This window comes from Calliopsis andreniformis, chromosome 11 (genome assembly GCF_051401765.1).
Source record: "Calliopsis andreniformis isolate RMS-2024a chromosome 11, iyCalAndr_principal, whole genome shotgun sequence".
Classification (NCBI taxonomy): domain Eukaryota; kingdom Metazoa; phylum Arthropoda; class Insecta; order Hymenoptera; family Andrenidae; genus Calliopsis; species Calliopsis andreniformis.
This window is the reverse complement of record NC_135072.1, coordinates 15,951,412-15,963,366: the sequence shown is the minus strand read 5'-3', so window position 1 is coordinate 15,963,366 and position 11,955 is coordinate 15,951,412.

Below are 11,955 nucleotides of genomic sequence, written 5' to 3'. Positions count from 1 at the left end.
CCTTAGACGTCAACGACAGAATCATAAAATACAATAAAGATGCAACAGCTTTTCCATCGTATAAAACGAATAATTGCAACCAGTGTGAAAGTTATTGTCATTTCTACTTTCCGCGCAACCTAGGCTTCACCCTAGCGCGTTGCTCCAACAGCTTGAATAGTCAGGACCTTAGAAGTCAGTGCCCGAAGCATAAAATGCAATAAAAATGCAACGGTTTTTCCATCCTATAAAACGAATAATAGCAACCAGTGTGAAAGTTATGGTCATTTCTCCGTTCCCGGCAACCTAGGCTTCACCCCAGAGCGTTGTTCCACCAGATCGAATAGTTAGGGCCTAAGAAGTGAACGCCAGCAGCATAAAATACAATATAAATACAACAGTTTTTCCATCATATAAAACGAATAATTGCAACCAGTATGAAGGTTAACGTCATTTCTACTTTCCGGGCAACCTAGGATTCACCCTAGGGCGTTGCTCCAACACATTGAATAGGTAGGGCCTTAGAAGTCAACGCCGGAAGCATAAAATGCAATAAAAATACAACAGTTTTTCCATCGTATAAAAGGATTAATTGCATCCAGTTTGAAAGTGATGGTCATTTCTACGTTCCGGGCAACCTAGGCTTCACTCTATGGCATTGCTCCACCAGATCGAATAGTTTGTGCCTTAGAAGTCAACGCCAGAAGCAAAAAATACAATATAAATACAACAGTGTTTCCATCGTATAACACGAATGATTGCTACCAGTGTGGAAGTGATGGTCATTTTTACATTCCGAGCAACCTAGGCTTCACTCTAGGGCGTTGATACACCACATCGAATAGCTGCGGACTCAGAAGTCAACGCCTGAAGCATAAAATACAATAAAAATACAACAGTCTTTCCATCCTATAACAGGAATAATTGCAACCCGTGTGAATGTGATGGTCATTTGTACGTTCCAGGCAACCTAGGCTTCACTCTAGGGCGTTGTTCCACCAGATCGAATTGTTAGGGCCTAAGAAGTCAACGCCAGGAGCATAAGATACAATATAAATATAACAGTTTTTCCATCGTATAGAACGAATAATAGCATCCAGTGTGTAAGTTATGGTCATTTCTACGTTCCGGGCAACCTAGGCGTCACCCTAGGGCGTTGCTCCACCAGATCAAACAGTTAGGGCCTTAGAAGTCAACGCCCGAAGCATAAAATACAAAATAAATAGAACAGTTTTTCCATCGTATAAAACGAATAATTGCTACCATTGTAAAAGTTATGGTCATTTCTACGTTCCGGGCAACCTAGGCTTCACACTTTGGCGTTGTTCCACCAGATCGAATAGTTAGGGCCTAAGAAGTGAACGCCAGAAGCATAAAATACAATATAAATACAACAGTTTTTCCATCATATAAAACGAGTAATTGCAACCAGTATGAAAGTTGTGGTCATTTCTACTTTCCGGGCAACCGGGGCTACACCCTAGGGCGTTGCTCCAACAGATTGAATAGCTACGGCCTCAGAAGTCAACGCCTGAAGCATAAAATACAATAAAGATACAACAGTCTTTCCATCCTATAACAGGAATACTTGCAACCCGTGTGAAAGTGATGGTCATTTGTACGTTCCAGGCAACCTAGGCTTTACTCTAGGGCGTTGTTCCACTTGATGGAATTGTTAGGGCCTAAGAAGTCAACGCCAGAAGCATAAGATACAATATAAATATAACAGTTTTTCCATCGTATAAAACGAATAATTGCAACCAGTTTGAAAGTGATGGTCATTTCTACGTTCGGGGCAACCTCGGCTTCACTCTATGGCGTTCTTCCACCACATCGAACAGCTGCGGCCTCAGAAGTCAACGCCTGAAGCATAAAATACAATAAAAATACAACAGTCCTTCCATCCTATAACAGGAGTAATTGCAACCCGTGTGAAAGTGATGGTCATTTGTACGTTCCAGGCAACCTAGGCTTCACTCTAGGGCGTTGTTCCACCAGATCGAATTGTTAGGGGCTAAGAAGTCAACGCCAGAAGCATAAGATACAATATAAATATAACAGTCTTTCCATCGTATAGAACGAATAATAGCAACCAGTGTGAAAGTTATGGTCATTTCTACGTTCCAGGCAACCTAGGCGTCACCCTAGGGCGTTACTCCACCACATCTAAGAGCTACGGCCTTAGAAGTCAACGCTAGAAGCATAAAATACAATATAAATACAACACCTTTTCCTTCGTATAAAAAGAATAATTGCAAACAGTGTGAAAGTAATGGTCATTTCTACGTTCCGGACAACCTAGGCTTCACTCTAGGGCGTTGCTCCACCACATCGAATAGCTACGGCCTTAGAAGTCAACGCTAGAAGCATAGAATACAATAAAAATGCAACAGTTTTTCCAACGTATAGCATGAATAATTGCAACCGGTGTGAATGTCATGGTCATTTCTACGTTCTGGGCAACCTAGGCTTCACTCTAGGGCGTTGCTCCACCAGATCGAATGGTTAGGGCCTTAGAAGTCAACGCCAGAAGCATAAAATACAATAAAGATGCAACAGCTTTTCCATCGTATAAAACGAATAATTTCAACCAGTGTGAATGTTATGGTCATTTCTAAACTCCGAGCAACATAGGCTTCACTCTAGGGCGTTGACCCAACAGATTGAATAGTTAGGGCCTTAGAAGTCAACGCCAGAAGCATAAAATACAATATAAATACAACAGTTTTTCCATAGTATAAAACGAATAATTGCAACCAGTATGGAAGTTAACGTCATTTCTACTTTCCGGGCAACCTAGGCTTCACCCGAGGGCGTTGCTCCAACAGATTGAGTAGTTAGGGCCTTAGAAGTCAACGCCAGAAGCTTAAGATACAATATAAATATAACAGTTTTTCCGTCGTGTAAACCGAATAATTGCTACCGGTGTGAAAGTTATGGTCATTTCTACGTTTCCGGCAACCTAGGCTTCACTCTGGGGCGTTGCTCCACCAGATCGAATAGTTAGGTCCTTAGAAGTCAACGCCAGGAGCATAAAATACGATATAAATACAACAGCTTTTCCATCGTATAAAAGGAATAATTGCAAACAGTGTGAAAGTAATGGTCATTTCTACGTTCCGGGCAACCTAGGCTTCACTCTACGGCGTTGTTCCTCCAGATCGAATAGTTAGCGCCTAAGAAGTCAACACCAGAAAAATAAAATGCAAAATAAACACAACAGCCTTTACACCGTATAAAACGAATAATTGCAACCTGTGTGAAGGTTATGGTCATATCTACGTTCTGGGCAACCTAGGCTTCACTGTAGGGCGTTGCTCCACCAGATCGAAATGTTAGGGCCTAAGAAGTCAACGCCAGAAGCATAAAGTACGATATAAATACAACAGCTTTTCCATCATATTAAATGAATAATTGCAACCATTGTGGAAGTTATGGTCAATTCTAAATTCCGAGCAACCTAGGCTTCACTCTAGGTTGTTGACCCAACAGATTGAATAGTTAGGGCCTAAGAAGTGAACGCCAGAAGCATAAAATACAGTATAGATACAACAGTTTTTCCATTGCATAAAACGAATAATTGCTACCAGCGTGAAAGTTATGGTCAGGTCTACGTTCCGGACAACCTAGGCCTCACTCTAGGTCGTTGTTCCACCAGATCGAATTGTTAGGGCCTAAGAAGTTAACGCCAGAAGCTTAAGATACAATATAAATATAATAGTTTTTCCATTGCATAAAACGAATAATTGCTACCAGCGTGAAAGTTATGGTCAGTTCTACGTTCCGGACAACCTAGGCCTCACTCTAGGTCGTTGCTCCACCAGATCGAATAGTTAGTGCCTTAGAAGTCAACGCCAGAAGCATAAAATACAATATAAATAGAACAGTTTTTCCATCGTATAAAACGAATAATTGCAACCAGTATGAAAGTTAACGTCATTTCTACGTTTCCGGCAACCTAGGCTTCACTCTGGGGCGTTGCTCCACCAGATCGAATAGTTAGGTCCTTAGAAGTCAACGCCAGGAGCATAAAATACGATATAAATACAACAGCTTTTCCATCGTATAAAAGGAATAATTGCAAACAGTGTGAAAGTAATGGTCATTTCTACGTTCCGGGCAACCTAGGCTTCACTCTACGGCGTTGTTCCTCCAGATCGAATAGTTAGCGCCTAAGAAGTCAACACCAGAAAAATAAAATGCAAAATAAACACAACAGCCTTTACACCGTATAAAACGAATAATTGCAACCTGTGTGAAGGTTATGGTCATATCTACGTTCTGGGCAACCTAGGCTTCACTGTAGGGCGTTGCTCCACCAGATCGAAATGTTAGGGCCTAAGAAGTCAACGCCAGAAGCATAAAGTACGATATAAATACAACAGCTTTTCCATCATATTAAATGAATAATTGCAACCATTGTGGAAGTTATGGTCAATTCTAAATTCCGAGCAACCTAGGCTTCACTCTAGGTTGTTGACCCAACAGATTGAATAGTTAGGGCCTAAGAAGTGAACGCCAGAAGCATAAAATACAGTATAGATACAACAGTTTTTCCATTGCATAAAACGAATAATTGCTACCAGCGTGAAAGCTATGGTCAGGTCTACGTTCCGGACAACCTAGGCCTCACTCTAGGTCGTTGTTCCACCAGATCGAATTGTTAGGGCCTAAGAAGTTAACGCCAGAAGCTTAAGATACAATATAAATATAATAGTTTTTCCATTGCATAAAACGAATAATTGCTACCAGCGTGAAAGTTATGGTCAGTTCTACGTTCCGGACAACCTAGGCCTCACTCTAGGTCGTTGCTCCACCAGATCGAATAGTTAGTGCCTTAGAAGTCAACGCCAGAAGCATAAAATACAATATAAATACAACAGTTTTTCCATCGTATAAAACGAATAATTGCAACCAGTATGAAAGTTAACGTCATTTCTACTTTCCGGGCAACCTAGGCCTCACCCAAGGCGTTGCTCCAACAGATTGAATAGTTAGGGCCTTAGAAGTCAACACCGGAAGCATAAAATGCAATACAAATACAACAGTTTTTCCATCGTATAAAAGGATTAATTGCAACCAGTTTGAAAGTGATGGTCATTTCAACGTTCCGGGCAACCTAGGCTTCACTCTAGGGCGTTGCTCCACCAGATCGAATAGTTAGGGCCTTAGAAGTCAACGCCAGAAGCATATAATACAATAAAGATGCAACAGCTTTTAAATCGTATATAACGAATAATTTCAACCAGTGTGAATGTTATGGTCATTTTTACATTCCGAGCAACCTAGGCTTCACTCTAGGGCGTTGATACACCACATCGAATAGCTGCGGACTCAGAAGTCAACGCCTGAAGCATAAAATACAATAAAAATACAACAGTCTTCCCATCCTATAACAGGAATAATTGCAACCCGTGTGAAAGTGATGGTCATTTGTACGTTCCAGGCAACCTAGGCTTCACTCTAGGGCGTTGTTCCACCATATCGAATTGTTAGGGCCTAAGAAGTCAACGCCAGGAGCATAAGATACAATATAAATATAACAGTTTTTCCATTGTATAAAACGAATAATTGCTACCAGTGTAAAAGTTATGGTCATTTCTACGTTCCGGGCAACCTAGGCTTCACCCTAGGGCGTTGTTCCACCAGATCGAATAGTTAGGGCCTAAGAAGTGAACGCCAGAAGCATAAAATACAATATAAATACAACAGTTTTTCCATTATATAAAACGAGTAATTGCAACCAGTATGAAAGTTGTGGTCATTTCTACTTTCCGAGCAACCTAGGCTTCACTCTAGGGCGTTGACCCAACAGATTGAATAGTTAGGGCCTTAGAAGTCAATGCCCGAAGCATAAAATGCAGTAAAAATACAACAGTTTTTCCATCTTATAAAAGGATTAATTGCAACCAGTTTGAAAGTGATGGTCATTTCTACGTTCAGGGCAACCTAGGCTTCACTCTAGGGCGTTGCTCCAACAGATTGAATAGTTAGGGCCTTAGAAGTCAACGCCAGAAGCATAAAATTCAATAAAGATGCAACAGTTTTTCCATCGTATAACAGGAGTCACTGCAAACAGTGTGAAAGTACTGGTCATTTCTACGTTCCGGGTAACCTAGGCTTCACCCTAGGGCGTTGCTAGAACAGATCGAATAGTTAGGGCCTTAGAAGTCAACGGCCGAAGCATAAAATGCAATAAAAATACAACAGTTTTTCCATCGTATAAAAGGATTAATTGCAACCAGTTTTAAAGTGATGGTCATTTCTACGTTCCGGGCAACCTAGGCTCCTCCCTAGGGCGTTGATCCACCAGATCGAATAGTTAGGGCCTAAGAAGTGAACGCCAGAAGCATAAAATACTATATAAATACAACAGTTTTTCCATTGTATAAAACGAATAATTGCTACCAGTGTAAAAGTTATGGTCATTTCTACGTTCCGGGCAACCTAGCCTTCACCCTAGGGCGTTGTTCCACCAGATCGAATAGTTAGGGCCTAAGAAGTGAACGCCAGAAGCATAAAATACAAAAATAGAACAGTTTCTCCTTCTGTAAAACGAATAATTGCTACCAGTGTGAACGTTATGGTCATTTCTACGTTCCGGGCAACCTAGGCTTGACCCTAGGGCGTTGTTCCACCAGATGGAATAGTTAGGGCCTAAGAAGTCAACGCCAGAAGCATAAAATACGCTACAAATGCAACAGCTTTTCCATCGTAGAGAACGAATAATGGCAACCAGTGTGAAAGCTATGGTCATTTCTACGTTCCGAGCAACCTAGGCTTCACTCTAGGACTTTGCTCCTCCAGATCGATTAGTTAGGGCCTATGAAGTCAACGGCAGAAGCATAAAATACAATAAAGGTGCAACAGCATTTCCATCGTATAACAGGAATAATTGCAATCAGTGTGAAGGTAATGGTATGTACTACGTTCCGGGCAACCTAGGTTTCACTCTAGGGCAGTGCTCCATCAGATCAAATAGTTAGGGCCTAAGAAGTCAACGCCGGTAGCATAAATTACAATATAAGTACAACAGATTTTCCATCGTATATAATGTATATTTGCAAACAGTGTGGAAGTAATGGTCACTTCTACGTTCCGGGCAACCTATGCGACACTCGAGGGCGTTGCTCCACCACATCTAATAGCTACGGCCTTAAAAGTCAACGCCAGAAGCATAAAATACGATATAAATACAACAGCTTTTCCATCGTATAAAACGAATAATGGTAACCAGTGTGAAAGTTAGGTTCATTTCTACGTTCCAGTCAACCTAGGCTTCACTCTAGGACGTTGCTCCACCAGATCGAATAGTTAGGGCCTATGAAGTCAACGCCAGAAGCATAAAATACAATAAAGGTGCAAGAGTTTTTCCATCGTATAACAGGAATAATTGCATCCAGTGTGAAGGTAATGGTATGTTCTACGTTCCGGGCAACCTAGGCTTCGCTCTAGGGCGGTGCTCCACCAGATCAAATAGTTAGGGCCTAAGAAGTCAACGCCAGTAGCATAAATTACAGTATAAGTACAACAGATTTTCCATCGTAAATAATGTATATTTGCAAACAGTGTGGAAGTAATGGTCACTTCTACGTTCCGGGCAACCTAGGCTTCACTCTAGGGTGTTGCTCCACCAGATGGGATTGCTAGGGACTTAGAATTCAATGCCAGAAGCATAAAATGCAATATAAATATAACAGCTTTTCCATCGTATAAAACGAATAATAGCAAACAGTGTGAAAGTAATGGTCATTTCTACGTTCCGGGGTACCTAGGCGTCACTCTAGGGCGTTGCTCCACCACATCTAGTAGCTACGGCCTTAGAAGTCAACGCCAGAAGCACAAAACACAATAAAAATGCAGCAGTTTTTCCATCGTATAGCATGACTAATTGCAACCAGTGCGAAAGTAATGCTCATATCGACATTTCGGGCATCCTAGACTTAACTCTGAGGCGTTGCTCCACGAGATCGAAGAGTTAGGGCCTTAGAAGTCAACGCCTGGAGCATAAACTACAAAATAAATACAACAGTCTTTCCATCGTATAAAACGAATAATTGCAACCTGTGTGATGGTTAAGGACATATCTACGTTCCGGGCAACCTAGGCTTCACTCTAGGGCGTTGCTCCACCAGATCGAGTAGTTAGGGCCTTAGAAGTCAACGCCCGAAGCATAAAATACAATATAAGTACAACAGTTTTTCCATCGTATAAAATGAATGATTGCGAACATTGTGAAAGTAAAGGTCATTTCTACGTTCCGGGCAACCTAGGCTTGACCCTAGGGCGTTGTTCCACCAGATGGAATAGTTAGGGCCTTAGAAGTCAACGCCAGAATCATAAAATACGATACAAATTCAACAGCTTTTCCATCGTAGAGAACGAATAATGGCAACCAGTGTGAAAGTTATGGTCATTTCTACGTTCCGAGCAACATAGGCTTCACTCTAGGACGTTGCTCCTCCAGATCGAATAGTTAGGGCCTATGAACTCAACGGCAGAAGCATAAAATACAATAAAGGTGCAACAGCTTTTCCATCGTATAACAGGAATAATTGCAACCAGTGTGAAGGTAATGGTATGTTCTACGTTCCGGGCAACCTAGGCTTCACTCTAGGGCAGTGCTCCATCAGATCAAATAGTTAGGGCCTAAGATGTCAACGCCGGTAGCATAAATTACAGTATAAGTACAACAGATTTTCCATCGTATATAATGTATATTTGCAAACAGTGTCGAAGTAATGGTCACTTCTACGTTCCGGGCAACCTATGCGACACTCGAGGGCGTTGCTCCACCACATCTAATAGATACGGCCTTAAAAGTCAACGCCAGAAGCATAAAATACGATATAAATACAACAGCTTTTCCATCGTATAAAACGAATAATGGTAACCAGTGTGAATGTTATGTTCATTTCTACGTTCCAGTCAACCTAGGCTTCACTCTAGGACGTTGCTCCACCAGATCGAATAGTTAGGGCCTATGAAGTCAACGCCAGAAGCATAAAATACAATAAAGATGCAACAGTTTTTCCATCATACAACAGGAATAACTGCAAACAGTGTGAAAGTACTGGTCATTTCTACTTCCCGGGCAACGTAGGCTTCACTCTAGGGCGTTGCTCCACCAGATCGAATAGTTAGGGCCTTAGAAGTCAACGCCAGAAGCATAAAATGCAATAAAGATGCAACAGTTTTTCCATCGTACAACAGGAATAACTGCAAACAGTGTGAAAGTACTGGTCATTTCTACGTTCCGGGTAACCTAGGTTTCACTCTAGGGCGTTGCTCCACCAGATCGAATAGCTAGGGCCTTAGAAGTCAACGCCCGAAGCATAAAATACAAAAAAATAGAACAGTTTTTCCTTGTGTAAAACGAATAATTGCTACCAGTGTGAACGTTATGGTCATTTCTACGTTCCGGGCAACCTAGGCTTGACCCTAGGGCGTTGTTCCACCAGATGGAATAGTTAGGGCCTAAGAAGTCAACGCCAGAAGCATAGAATACGCTACAAATGCAACAGCTTTTCCATCGTAGAGAACGAATAATGGCAACCAGTGTGAAAGCTATGGTCATTTCTACGTTCCGAGCAACCTAGGCTTCACTCTAGGACGTTGCTCCTCCAGATCGAATAGTTAGGGCCTAAGAAGTCAACGCCAGTAGCATAAATTATAAAATAAGTACAACAGATTTTCCATCGTATATAATGTATATTTGCAAGCAGTGTGGAAGTAATGGTCACTTCTACGTTCCGGGCCACCTAGGCTTCACTCTAGGGTGTTGCTCCACCAGATGAGATTGCTAGGGACTTAGAATTCAATGCCAGAAGCATAAAATTCAATATAAATATAACAGTTTTTCCACTGTATAAAACGAATAACTGCAACCAGTGTGAAAGTACTGGTCATTTCTACGTTCCGGGTAATCTAGGCTTCACTCTAGTGCGTTGCTCCACCAGATCGAATAGCTAGGGACTTAGAATTCAACGCCAAAAGGATGAAATACAATATAAGTACAACTGTTTTTCCAACGTATAAAATGAACAACTGCAACCAGTGTGAGAGTACTGGTCATTTCTACGTTCCGGGTAACCTAGGCGTCACTCTAGGGCGTTGCTCCACCATATCTAGTAGCTACGGCCTTAGAAGACAACGCCAGAAGCGCAAAATACAATAAAAGTGCAGCAGTTTTTCCATCGTATAGCATGACTAATTGCAACCAGTGCGAAAGTAATGCTCATATCGACATTTCGGGCATCCTAGACTTAACTCTGAGGCGTTGCTCCACCAGGTCGAATAGTTAGGGCCTTAGAAGTCAGCGCCCGAAGCATAAAATGCAAAATAAATACAACAGTCTTTCCATCGTATAAAACGAATAATTGCAACCTGTGTGATGGTTGTGGACATATCTACGTTCCGGGCAACCTAGGCTTCACTGTAGGGCGTTGCTCCACCAAATCGAATAGTTAGGGCCTTAGAAGTCAACGCCCGAAGCATAAAATACAATATAAGTACAACAGTTTTTCCATCCTATAAAATGAATGATTGCGAACATTGTGAAAGTAATGGTCATTTCTACGTTCCGGGCAACCTAGGCTTGACCCTAGGGCGTTGTTCCACCAGATGGAATAGTTATGGCCTAAGAAGTCAACGCCAGAAGCATAAAATACGATACAAATACAACAGCTTTTCCATCGTAGAAAACGATTAATTGCGGACATTGTGAAAGTAATGGCCGTTTCTACGTTCCGAGCAACCTAGGCTTCACTCTAGGGCGTTGCTCCACCAGATCGAATATTTAGGGCCTGAGAAGTGAACGCCAGAAGCATAAAATACAATAAATGTGCAACAGTTTTTCCATCATACAACAGGAATAACTGAAAACAGTGTGAAAGTACTGGTCATTTCTACTTCCCGGGCAACCTAGGCTTCACTCTAGGGCGTTGCTCCACCAGATCGAATAGTTAGGGCCTTAGAAGTCAGCGCCCGAAGCATAAAATGCAAAATAAATAGAACAGTTTTTCCATTGTATAAAACGAATAACTGCAACCAGTGTGAAAGTTATGTTCATTTCTACGTTCCAGTCAACCTAGGCTTCACTCTAGGACGTTGCTCCACCAGATCGAATAGTTAGGGCCTATGAAGTCAACGCCAGAAGCATAAAACACAATAAAGGTGCAAGAGTTTTTCCATCGTATAACAGGAATAATTGCATCCAGTGTGAAGGTAATGGTATGTTCTACGTTCCGGGCAACCTAGGCTTCGCTCTAGGGCGGTGCTCCACCAGATCAAATAGTTAGGGCCTAAGAAGTCAACGCCAGTAGCATAAATTACAGTATAAGTACAACAGATTTTCCATCGTATATAATGTATATTTGCAAACAGTGCGGAAGTAATGGTCACTTCTACGTTCCGGGCAACCTAGGCTTCACTCTAGGGTGTTGCTCCACCAGATGGGATTGCTAGGGACTTAGAATTCAATGCCAGAAGCATAAAATGCAATATAAATATAACAGCTTTTCCATCGTATAAAGCGAATAATAGCAAACAGTGTGAAAGTAATGGTCATTTCTACGTTCCGGGGAACCTAGACGTCACTCTAGGGCGTTGCTCCACCACATCTAGTAGCTACGGCCTTAGAAGTCAACGCCAGAAGCACAAAACACAATTAAAATGCAGCAGTTTTTCCATCGTATAGCATGACTGATTGCAACCAGTGCGAAAGTAATGCTCATATCGACATTTCGGGCATCCTAGACTTAACTCTGAGGCGTTGCTCCACGAGATCGAAGAGTTATGGCCTTAGAAGTCAACGCCAGGAGCATAAACTACAAAATAAATACAACAGTCTTTCCATCGTATAAAACGAATAATTGCAACCAGTGTGATGGTTGTGGACATATCTACGTTCCGGGCAACCTAGGCTTCACTGTAGGGCGTTGCTCCACCAAATCGAATAGTTAGGGCCTTAGAAGT